Raw genomic sequence first — 11,549 nt, 5'->3', positions numbered from 1 at the left:
ATTGGCTGGTCATTACTGGAATTGCAGTATCCAGGGGGTTCAAGGCGATCTTTTGGTATAACTCACCTCCTAAGGACAATTCATTCTCTAGGAGAGAGCTCCTGATCAGGATGGCTCTTCTGCCATTGGTCTTAAACCCAGCTGTCCCTAATCACCAGATTTATCTTCTCCTCAAACGTCTTGGAACCTAGATGTCAATTCCTGTCTAGCTAGAGACAGTTTCTGAAGCCCCAAGCCTCTTTCTATGTGATGGCCTGTCTTATTCCCTCTCTTGCCCCCTGCCTTTCCCACAAGCATGCACTCCATTTCTGCAATTTTAGTTTTTTCTTTGCCAGCTACAAGTGTGTTTAGCTACTTCCTGTCCCCATTATTTCCATAATTGGAGGGATAGAGGTGAACGGGATGGAAGAGATGCTGATACCCTAACCAACCCTAGTGTTACGAATACCTCATAATGCTTGTCTCTGCTCTAGCCTAGTCTAGTCCATCTCAATCCAGACTAGCTATTGTGGTTTAGCCAATAGGCATATTTTGTTACCTGGAGATACATTTCTGGAGCCGTAAAGAAGACATTGACTAATGGTGACTGGGAAATGTGTTTTTGTCTTGCAGAATGTCCTACCAGCTAAAGGTCTGCTCAGCCACATGTTGCTGTTCCTTAGGGACCTCTTCTCTGTGAGAAAAATAGAATCCACAGTACGTAGGATGGGCAGGATACACCAGTACTTCTGAACAGGTCTGTAGAATCACTTGGACATGACACAGAGAAGTATTTGGCCAAGGAGGGCACAAGATTTGGGATTATAGCCTGCCTATGGTGAGCCTGGAGCAATTTTGTGATATAGCCACAGTAGTCTTTCGCCTCAGTTTTCACCCACCCCTTACAGGGACCCAGAGCCCTGCACCCCTAGGCTCTCTCCCCTGCTACCCTTGGCCACACCTACTCAGGTTATTTCCATCCCTAGGAAAAGTACTGTCAATATGCTTCCCCCTTTCCCCATACTTTCCTTGTCATGACTTTGTGATTGGGAAAGAAAGGGATCTAAAGGTCTGACTCAATGACTAATAGGGGAAGTGGTTATTAGTGCCTGGAAGGCAGCTATTCCCTGAATGGAAGCTCTGGCCTGACCCAATTATTTTTCCAGAAAGGAGTCCCTTCACCTCCACAGAATTTGGATCACAGACAACTGGACATGGGACCCTGATTTATTTATTTTTCTTAATTCTGCTTTAGAGAAATATGTGAGAGTTTGTTCAACTGACAGAGGCCCTCAGATACAGAGGTGTAATTGAGGAGATAGCTCAAGGAAGCCCAAGAAACCAAATAAAGGAAATACCTCAGTCTTTGGTCTCATTGGAGGAAAAAGCCAAGAAATGACCCCCTTCTCTGATACCTTGAGGATGAAATGGCCACATACTGCTATGGATTGGTTGTGGATGGTAGTCACAGGGTTTGAGGGGACGGAGCTAAGTACAAAACTTGAGTCTACTGAGCAAGAGAGAACAAGGTATAGTCATGGGAGCCATTCTTGGAGAAATAAGAACTGGAGAAGCTGGAACACGTGCCTTTCCCTGAAATTTCTATCTGAAAGTAAAAAATTAAAAAACCCAACAAAACAAAACCAGAATTGAGTTAGGGGAGCTTGTGGAGGAAGAGATACCATGAGATGCAGGAGGTAGGGGTCAAGGGTTTGGGGAGGGGAGAGAGAGAGAGAGGATCTGAAAAACTTGGCCCCAGATACTTTTTTCCTTTAAAAGAGGAGGGAAATGTTTATCTGGATTAACCAATAAAACAAAGGGAAATCTAATAAACACTGTAAATTCTGCTCCCAAAGTGTTTGCGTCAAACATCTTCCTCCTCTGTGGTACAGTAATAAGGAGACTAGAGAGAAAAAAAAATCCTGGGGTTGTTTATTTAAAAAAGTGAAAAAGAAACCCAAACAACAGGGAAAAATGTTTAATTTAATCATCTTCGGAAAACAATTGCATGAAGTAGCTTTTCTTACTCTGCTGTGAAAACCCCTTCTGAGTCACCAGAGAGTCCCTGATTCCAGTGTGTCACTAAAGGAGAATGTCAGATGGATTTTACACACGCATGAATCCTTTTAAGGGTAGCTTGATGGGCAGTATCACTTCTGGGACAGGAGGCTCTGACAGCCACCCTTAGAATGTTGATCTTGGAACTTAGACTAATAAGGATTGATCGTTACACTCTCTGCTACTTCCACTCACTCCATGATTCTCAAGGCATTTCCAAGAGCTTTGGCTCTGATTCAACAATTGGTTTTGATGACTTCTGGGAAAGAGACTGTTGTTCAAGTACAAGGACAGGAGAGAGAGAATCTTAATCTTTGTTAAAATCCTACTTGTTATAGTCAAGTTCCCCTATTTATTTATACAATGATAGAAGCTCATATGCTAAGGAGTTTCTGGTCAGCACCTGAAGGGTGGGTAGCAGACTGAAAAGACATGAGAAATGGTGTGAATCAGTCCCGGGTTCAATTCTCAGATTTGCCCCATACTGACTGTGTGACTTTAGGCAAGTCACTTAACCTCTCTGAGTTTGTTTTTTCATTTGTACAATCAGGTTGATAATAATAATACACATTTAATGTGGACTTGGCAAGAATTAAATGAGAAACAGATGTAAGTGTTCAGTAGCTATTAGGTATAATAATTATAAAATAACTACATTCAAAAATCAATCTATGTAATCCATCATGTCATCAAAGTAAAAAAGAAAATCATATAATCATATCAATGCAGAAAAAGCATTTGACAAAATCCAACCCTAACTCATGGTAAAAGCTCTCAGCAAGTTAGGAATAGAAGAGAATTGCCTCAACCTGATAAGGAGCATCTACAAAACAAAAAAACAACCCCCCCAAAACTCCAGCTAACATCATACTTAATAGTGAAAAACTGAATGTTTTCCCTCTAAGATTGGGGACAAAGCAAAGATTTCTACACTCATCACTCTTATTCACCATCACAATAGAAATTCTAGCTACTGCAATAAAACAAGGAAAAGAAATCAAAGGCATACATATTGGAAAGAAATAAAATTGTCTTAATTTACAGATGACAGAACTGTCTATGCAGAAAATCCCAAGTAATCTACAAAAAAACTCCTTAGAACTAATAAGTGAATTTGGCAAGATTGCAGGAAACAAACACCCATAAATCGATTGCTTTTCTATATACTAACCATCACACAGAAAATGAAATTAAAAACACAAACTATTTGCAATCATTCCAAAGAAAATGAATTACTAAGGCATAAATTTAACAAAACATGTACAGGATCTGTATGCTGAAATTACAAGACACTGATGAAAGAAAAAAAGAAGACCTAAATAAATGGAGAGGCACTCTGTGTTCATGGGTCAGAAGATAACAAAGTGAAAATGGCAGTTCTCAAATTCGTGTATAGTTTAATACAATTCTTATCAAAATCCCACCAAGATTTTTTGTAGACATAGACAAACTTATTTTAAAATTTATATGGAAAGGCAAAGGCCCTAGAATAGTTAAAACAATTTTGAAAAAGAGAATAAAGTGGAGGGAATTACTCTACCCAATATTAAGGCCTCTATATGGCTATAGTAATCAAAACAGTATAGTATGATACATAGATAGGTGGAATATAGATCAATGGAACAGAATAGGCAACCCACACAATTATGCTCAATATACTGTTCACAAATATGCAAAAGCAATTCAATGGAAGAAGGATAGTCTTTTCAACAAATGGTGCCAGAGCAACTGGGCATCCAGCTCAGCACCCAGAGAACCATTTGCATGGGCACACTTTCACTAGGATACTAATTGTGGGAATGAAGGGGTGATTTCATGTCAACCTGACACAAGCCTAGCCACCCTGTGAGATATAAGAGGAGGGCAAAGGGAAGACTTTTTCCCCTATGCATTTTAGAGGCTGCATGGCTAAGAATTGTAGGGCTACATGGAGCTCTTCATCTTATTGAGCTAATGTATTCATTGCAGGTACAGTCAACTCTCAGTTATCCTCAGGTAAAATTTCCAAATTACAGCAAATAATTAGACACATTAGTAGACAATGAAGCACTCCATGAGTACTGTCTTCTAGTTTCTGCTTCTTTTTAGTCCCTCATGAGGCCTGCAATCCAGCCAAAATGATTATTTACCTCTTTCAAACCAGAGAAGCTATATGTTAGAAATTCAATAGGTCGAGAGAAAGAAAGTGGACTTTTAAAGGGATCTTTGCCCCAGTCAACCCAACCTCCCTCTCCTTGAAGCCTCAGATGCTATCAAACTTCTTGGTTGCTCAGAAGGAAAAGGAACATATCTAGGTGCACAACAAATACATCTCCAAAATCGATCTCAAGTCCCTCCCCTTCCTACTCTTCCTCTCCATCTCTGTTGTCTCCACCCTAACCCAAATCACCAATCTCTATCTTGCCTGGACCACTGCAGTAGACTCTGAACAGGTAAACTAATACTTTGCTCAGTGCCTTTTGTTGTTGTTGTTTGGCATTCCAATTGCAACTTTATTGTGATTGTCTAATATTTGCAGTTTTTCAAATTGAAAAGCCCAATAAATTATGGGGGTAATAAGAGGTTAAGACTGAGTATAGCTTTACAGAATATTCTGGAGAGTTAAGATGCATTAGTTATATGTATAAAATAGTAGCCATTAAGATGTTTTGTTGTCTTAATAGCTAAAACTCCCTGTTCTATCTTCTGTATACAATTCATTGGCTTAGAAATATCTGTGGTCCTTGGATGGGGAAAGGTTAACCTATAATTTTTTCAAAAAGCTAGTGCTTCCTATTTCTTTTCTCTTTGTGACAGAGCATCTTTTAAGAATGTAAATGCAGAAAGGGGTCCAAGATGGTGGCATAGGAAGACCCTGAGCTCACCTCTTCCCATGGACACATTGAATCTACACCTACATGTAGAGCAATTCCTCCTGAAGAAGACATGAGTGCTGATTGAACAACTACTGCACATAGAAGGACCACATAGAAATGAGTAGGAAAAACAGAGAACCCGTATCCATGTGAACCCCACTCCTGACTCAGTGACCTGCAGTAAGAAGGAACATTGCTGAGGGACCTGAGTGCAGACTTGCCTGTCCTGGGACACAGCAAAAAAATTCCCAGCAGTTTAAAGGGTACCTATATTATATGAGAAAGAAATCCATTTAATAATGCTAGAGCTTCTGCCAAATGGACAGGGAACTGTTGGAGTCCTCACCAAGATTGGAGGCTCTCTGCCGCTCCCCCACCCCGGCCCCTGCTTGCTCCAGCTCCAGCCATCCCACCTAAGTGGCCTAAGGTGTAGTGCTCCCCAGACTTCCCCTGGCCCAAATCCACTTCAGCTCCAGCCAGCTTGCAAAAGCCACCAAGGCCAAGCAATCTACACAGCAAATACTTCCACAGAAGGCCACTCCTTCAAAACCAGGAGAGGTAGTTGTTACACCTAATTCATAGAAACAAAAACTGAAAGTCAAATAAAATGAGGAGACAGAGGAATATGTCCCAAATTAAAGAACAAAATAAAACCCCAGAAAAAGAACCCTAATGAAATGGATACTTATATCCATTTATATCCAAGTAATTTACCTGATAGTATACAAAGAAATGGTCATAAGGTTGCTCATTGAACTAAGGAGAAGAATAGAAAAACTCAGTGAGAACTTCAACAAAGACTTAGAAAACATACGAAAGACCAATCAGAACTGAAGAATATAATAATTGAAAAAAAATACACTAGAGGGAATCAACAGCAGATTAGATGATACAGAAGAATGGATCAGTGATCTGGAAGACAGAATAGTGGGAAATCAGCCAATTAGAATAACAAAAAGAAGAAAGAAATTTTTTAAAATTCAAGAGAGTTTAAGCGACCTCTGGGACAACATCAAGTATATTAACATTTGCATTATAAGGGTCCCAGAAGGAGAAAAGAGAGAGAAAGGGGCAGAAAACTTATTTGAAGAAATAATGGCTGAAAACTTCCCTAACCTGGGGAAGGAAACAGACATCCAGGTCCAGGAAGCAAACAGACTCTCAAGGAAGAGGAACCCAAAGAGATTCACACTAAGACATCTTATAATTAAAGTGGCAAAAGTTAAGGAGAATCTTAAAGGTAACAAGAGAAAAACAACTGATCACATACAAGGAAAACCCCATAAGGATATCAGCTGATTTTTTTTCAGCAGAAACTTTGCAGGCAAGAAGGGAGTGGCAAGATATCCACAAAGGGCTGAAGGGAAAAAAAATTGATAACCTATAATACTCTACCCATTAAGGTTATCATTCAGTATTGAAGGAGAGATAAAGAGCTTCCCAGGTAAGAAAAAACTAAAGGAATTTATCACCACTAAACTGGCCTTGCAAGAAATGTGAAAGGGTCTTTAAGTGGAAAAGAAAAGGCCACAACTAGAAATAAGAAAATATATGAAAGAAAAAAAGACAAATATATAGTAAAGTGGATCAGCCACTGAAAAGCTAGTATGAAGCTACTACTGAAGTAGTATGATCAACTATAACTACAATAAGTAGTTAAGGGATACACAAAATAAAAAGATGTAAAATATGTTGTCAAAAAATTACAAGTTGAGGCGGGGGAGTAAAAATGTAGCGAATTTAGAATACCTTCGAACTTAAGTGACTACCAGCTTAAATAGATGGCTATATATAGAGGTCAATATATATGAACCTTATGGTAACCACAAACCAAAAACCTCCAATGGATATACAAAAAATAAAGAGAAAAGAATCCAAACATAACACTAAAGGAATCCATCAAACCACAAGGGAAAAAAACCAAGAGAAGAAGACAGGAACATAGAAGAGCTACAAAAAACCCCAGAAAATGTTAACAAAATGGCAGTAAGTACATACCTATCAATAACTACTTTAAATGAAAATGGACTAAATGCTCCAATCAAAAGACATAGAGTGGGGAATGGATAAATAAACAAGACCAATCTATATGCTGCCTACAAGAGACTCTCCACAGATCTAGAGACACACATAGACTGAAAGTAAAGTGATGGAAAGAGATATTCCATGCAAGTGCAAAAGAAAAGAAAGCTGAGGTAGCAATACACATAACAGGCAAAATGGACTTTAAAATGAAGACTGTAACAAAAAACAAAGACGGTCATTACATAATGATAAAGGGGTCAATCCAATAAGAGGATATAACATTTGTAAACATTTATGCACCCAACATAAGACCACCTAAATATGTAAAGCAAATATTAATAGACATAAAAGGGAGAAACAAAGAGGAATACAATAATAGTAGGGGACTTTAATACTCCACTTGCATCAATGGGTAGCTTATCTAGACAGAAAATCAATAAGGAAACACTGTCTTTGAATGACAGAGGTGAATTCTACCAAACATTTAAAGAAGAGTTAATACCTGTCCTTCTCAAATTATTCCAAAAATTAAAAGAGGAAGGAACACGTCCAAATTTGTTTTATGAGACCAGCATTACTGTGATGTCAAAACCAGACACCACAAAAAAAGAGACAATTACAGGCAAATATCCCTGATTAACATAGATACAAAAATCCACAACAAAATATTAACAAACCAAATTCAACAATACATTAGAAGGATCGTACACCATGATGAAGTGGGATTCATTCCAGGGATGCAAGGATGGTTTAACATCTGTAAATCAATCAATGTGATACACCATGTTAACAAAAGGATAAAAATCATTTGAATATCTCAATAGATGCAGAAAAGTCATTTGACAAAATTCAACATCCATTTCTGATAAAAACTCTGAACAAAGTGGGTATAGAGAGAACACACCTTAACATAATAAAGACCATATATGACAAACACACAGCTAACATCATAATCAGTGGTGAAAAGCTGAAAGCTTTTCTTCTAAGATCAGGAACAAGACAAGGATACCTAGCCTCACCACTTTTATTCAACATAGTATTGGAAGTCCTAGCCATAGCAACCAGACAAGAAAAAGAAATAAAAGGCATCCAGGTTGGAAAGGAAGAAGTAAAACTGTCACTATTTGCATATGACATGATACTATATATAAGAACCCCAAAGACTCTACCAAAAAACTATTAGAACTGATGAATGAATTCCATACAGTTTCAGGATACAAAATTAATATATGTAAAATAGTTGCATTTCTGTACACTAATAATGAACTATCAGAAAGAGAAATGAAGAAAATCCCATTTACAATTGCATCAAAAAGAATAAAATAATTTTAACAAAGGAGATTGAAAGACCTGTACTCTAAAAACTATAAGATGTGTACTATCCATTATGGCTTTTAAATATCATTTTCCTGATGAGTTATCCACTATTTAGCACACAGAGATAAAAGTCAGCCAGTGTAATCCATCCTGGCAGACTTTATAATTCAATAATCCCATAATCAAACAAGGGTACTAGTAGCCATTGGCAGAAGCCTGCTTGATTGGCAGGTCAGATTTCACTGACAGGTGTCTTCTAGAAGAAATTTCTCCAAGTCCTTGGAGATGACTCTGAGGAATCAGATTGGTTCTCCTCCTCATCTAAAAGAACACCATCTAATCCCAGGTGCAGATTAAGAAAGAGTTGGCTCTGGGAAGAACTGTGTTGTAGGCCAAACCTGTTGTTGGGATTTCCTCTTTCAGCAGATTTCTTCTGTCTCATGGGGTGCAAACCATTCCCTCACCCCATGTACCTGGTGTCCTTCTGCCGTCCCACTTAATTTCTTTCTCCAGGTGGCACCCTAAGTGGTGGACTTTCCCTTGGCATTCATTATGACTTCCTGGACTAGTTTTGTGACCATGGGCAAGTCATGACCTTTTGCATTATCTTTAATTTTTTAAAACTTTATTTATTTATTCATTTTTGGCTGTGCTGGGTCTTCGTTGCTGTGCGTGGGCTTTCTCCAGTTGCGGCGAGTGGGGACCACTCTTCGTTGAGGTGCATGGGCTTCTCATTGCAGTGGCTTCTCTTGTTGTGGAGCACAGGCTCTAGGTGCACAGACTTCAGTAGTTGTGGTGCGTGAGCTCAGTAGTTGTGGCATACGGGCTTAGTTGCTCCACGGCATGTGGATCCTCCCAGACCAGGGCTCGAACCTGTGTCCCCTGCCTTGGAAGGTGGCTTCTTAACCACCGTGCCACCAGGGAAGTCCTGCATTATCTTTAAACTAAATTGGCATAGGCAGAAAGTGCTATATAGTATGTGAAAGAGCCTAGCATAGTGCCTGGCATATACTAGGTATTAAATAAAATATCTCAGCGTTGTGTTCCCTGCTTCTGATGATAGCAGCCTGCTGTAGGACAAATAATCTGAATGCTGTAGGACACCTAATCTGAATACTATATTAATTTGGTATAGTTTAGTGTATTGTCCCACCCCAGGCATTTTCTCTTTGACAACAAATGACTTCTGGTAGTCTTTGTCTGTTGTTTTAACTCCATGGGATGAACTTCAATGGTAGGCTCTGAAACAGTAGCCAGATAATTGGCAGTGGATATTTTCATGGTCAATACCTAGATTTTTGTGTTTGGAGAGCACCTATTATGTAATCTATTCAAGGTTTAACAATTTTTTTTTTTTTTTTTGGTGGTACGCGGGCCTCTCACTGTTGTGGCCTCTCCCGTTGCGGAGCACAGACTCTGGACATGCAGGCCTAGCAGCCATGGCTCACGGGCCCAGCCGCTCCACGGCATGTGGGATCTTCCCAGACCGGGGCCCGCATCAGCAGGCGGACTCTCAACCAGTGTGCCACCAGGGAAGCCCTTAACACATATTTTTTACGTCTACTCTGGTAGACTATATATATTTCAATCATATTTGGTGTTCCTCCCTGCAGTGTCTCTATCTACCAAAGGATAATACTTTTCCACCCTTCTAAAATCAGGCTCTGACATAAAGACTTGCCTTGGCCAATGAAATATGAATAGAAGTGGTATGTGTCACTTCCAGGTGGAAGTTGGAAGAACCAGTGCTTGCTTTGTCGCTTTCCCTTTTCTATATGATGTGCTACCTGGCAACATCCCACATGGCTCCTTCTCTGTTAGCCAGTATCCCAGAGTAAGGACAACTAAGATCTACTTAAAAATAGAGCTCTCCCCACTGCCCTCCCACCAACCTATTTTGGACATGTAGTATGAGCAAGAAAGAAATGTTTACTATAAGTCACTAGAATTTTGAGATTGCTTCTTATTGCAGCATAACCTAGCTTACACTAGCTTATATAGCCTCCAAGGATGTCGGAAGAGTGACTATAAACAAGTCATGTGCAGTTTTTACATGACAACTGTTCCTTGAACTTGGACTGAAGGGCCACCTTACTTCTTGCTTCAATTCTAGTATAAATATTGAAAAAGTCCAGGTGTGAGAGGTGGCCCTCTAAAAGACAAAGCCTGTTCTGTGACTAAGCACTTTGCCCTTTCTCCCTGGATAATGAGGTAGAACTTCTGGGCAGCACCAGAGGTCCCAGCTCAATGGCTGTCACGACTTTATGGAAAGCATATTATAAATCTTCACTTTCTCTCATCATAAACCAGTGTGAGAGTGGACATCTGTGTTGCAAGTGGAATTTTCTGCTTTTAGTGACTTGACACTTTTGTTACACTTGACACTTGGCCCTTTTGTTACAAACCCAGTTTTAATTTTCTTAACATAGTCCAGGCACAGCACATAAACCTCTGCACCCTGGGGAGGCCTATACAGTCAGTTCCATTAGGGGCTAAGCTTTTGATTATTTTTACTTTGCTTGAATTGATTACAAGTGTTCCAACAAGTAGCCAGGTGATTTCCTTGTCTGAGAAGCTCAGGGGCAAGAGGGAAACCAAGGTATTGGAGCACACAGAGTAATTGGTGAACTTGAGGAAGGTATATTAGCGACCTGATCGGTGGAAAACAAGGCACTGTCGATGCTTTTTCTAGCTTTCAGGTTTGATATTTTTCGAGTCCTTTGTGTCCAGAAAATTGCAAGTGAGAATCAGGTATTCAATAAATATTCAGTGGGCACTTGTCTTCTTATATTACTTGATTTCTCAGTCTTCAGAGAGTTGACCTCTCTCCCCTTGAAATATCCTCTTCTTTCGGCTTCTATGACACTTCTGGTTCTCATGATATCTCTCTAGTTCCTCCTTGATCTCTTTTGCTGGACCTCTACCTCCGCCTAGTTGTTAAGTTTTGGCATTCACCATGGCTCTGTCCTAGCACCTATTCTTATTTGACACATTATTCCTGAGCAATTTCACCCATTTCTTTTACTTCAGCTACTATCTCTATATCACCAACAAATTCTCCTTCTAGAACATCATATCTATATATTCAAATGCTACTGACATCTTCATTTGGATGTCCCATGGGTATCTGAAAATCAACATGTCCAAAGGACCATATGATCTCCTACCCCTATGCTCCTCCTCCTATATGTTCTTTTTATCAATGAAGGCACCATTATCTACCAAGCTGCACAAACAAGAAACACAAATGTTACTCAAGATCACTCTCTCTCTCTCTCATCATATCTAGCCAATAATTATATACTGATGACTTCC

This window comes from Tursiops truncatus, chromosome X (assembly GCF_011762595.2).
Source record: "Tursiops truncatus isolate mTurTru1 chromosome X, mTurTru1.mat.Y, whole genome shotgun sequence".
Classification (NCBI taxonomy): domain Eukaryota; kingdom Metazoa; phylum Chordata; class Mammalia; order Artiodactyla; family Delphinidae; genus Tursiops; species Tursiops truncatus.
This window is presented reverse-complemented; position numbering follows the sequence as displayed.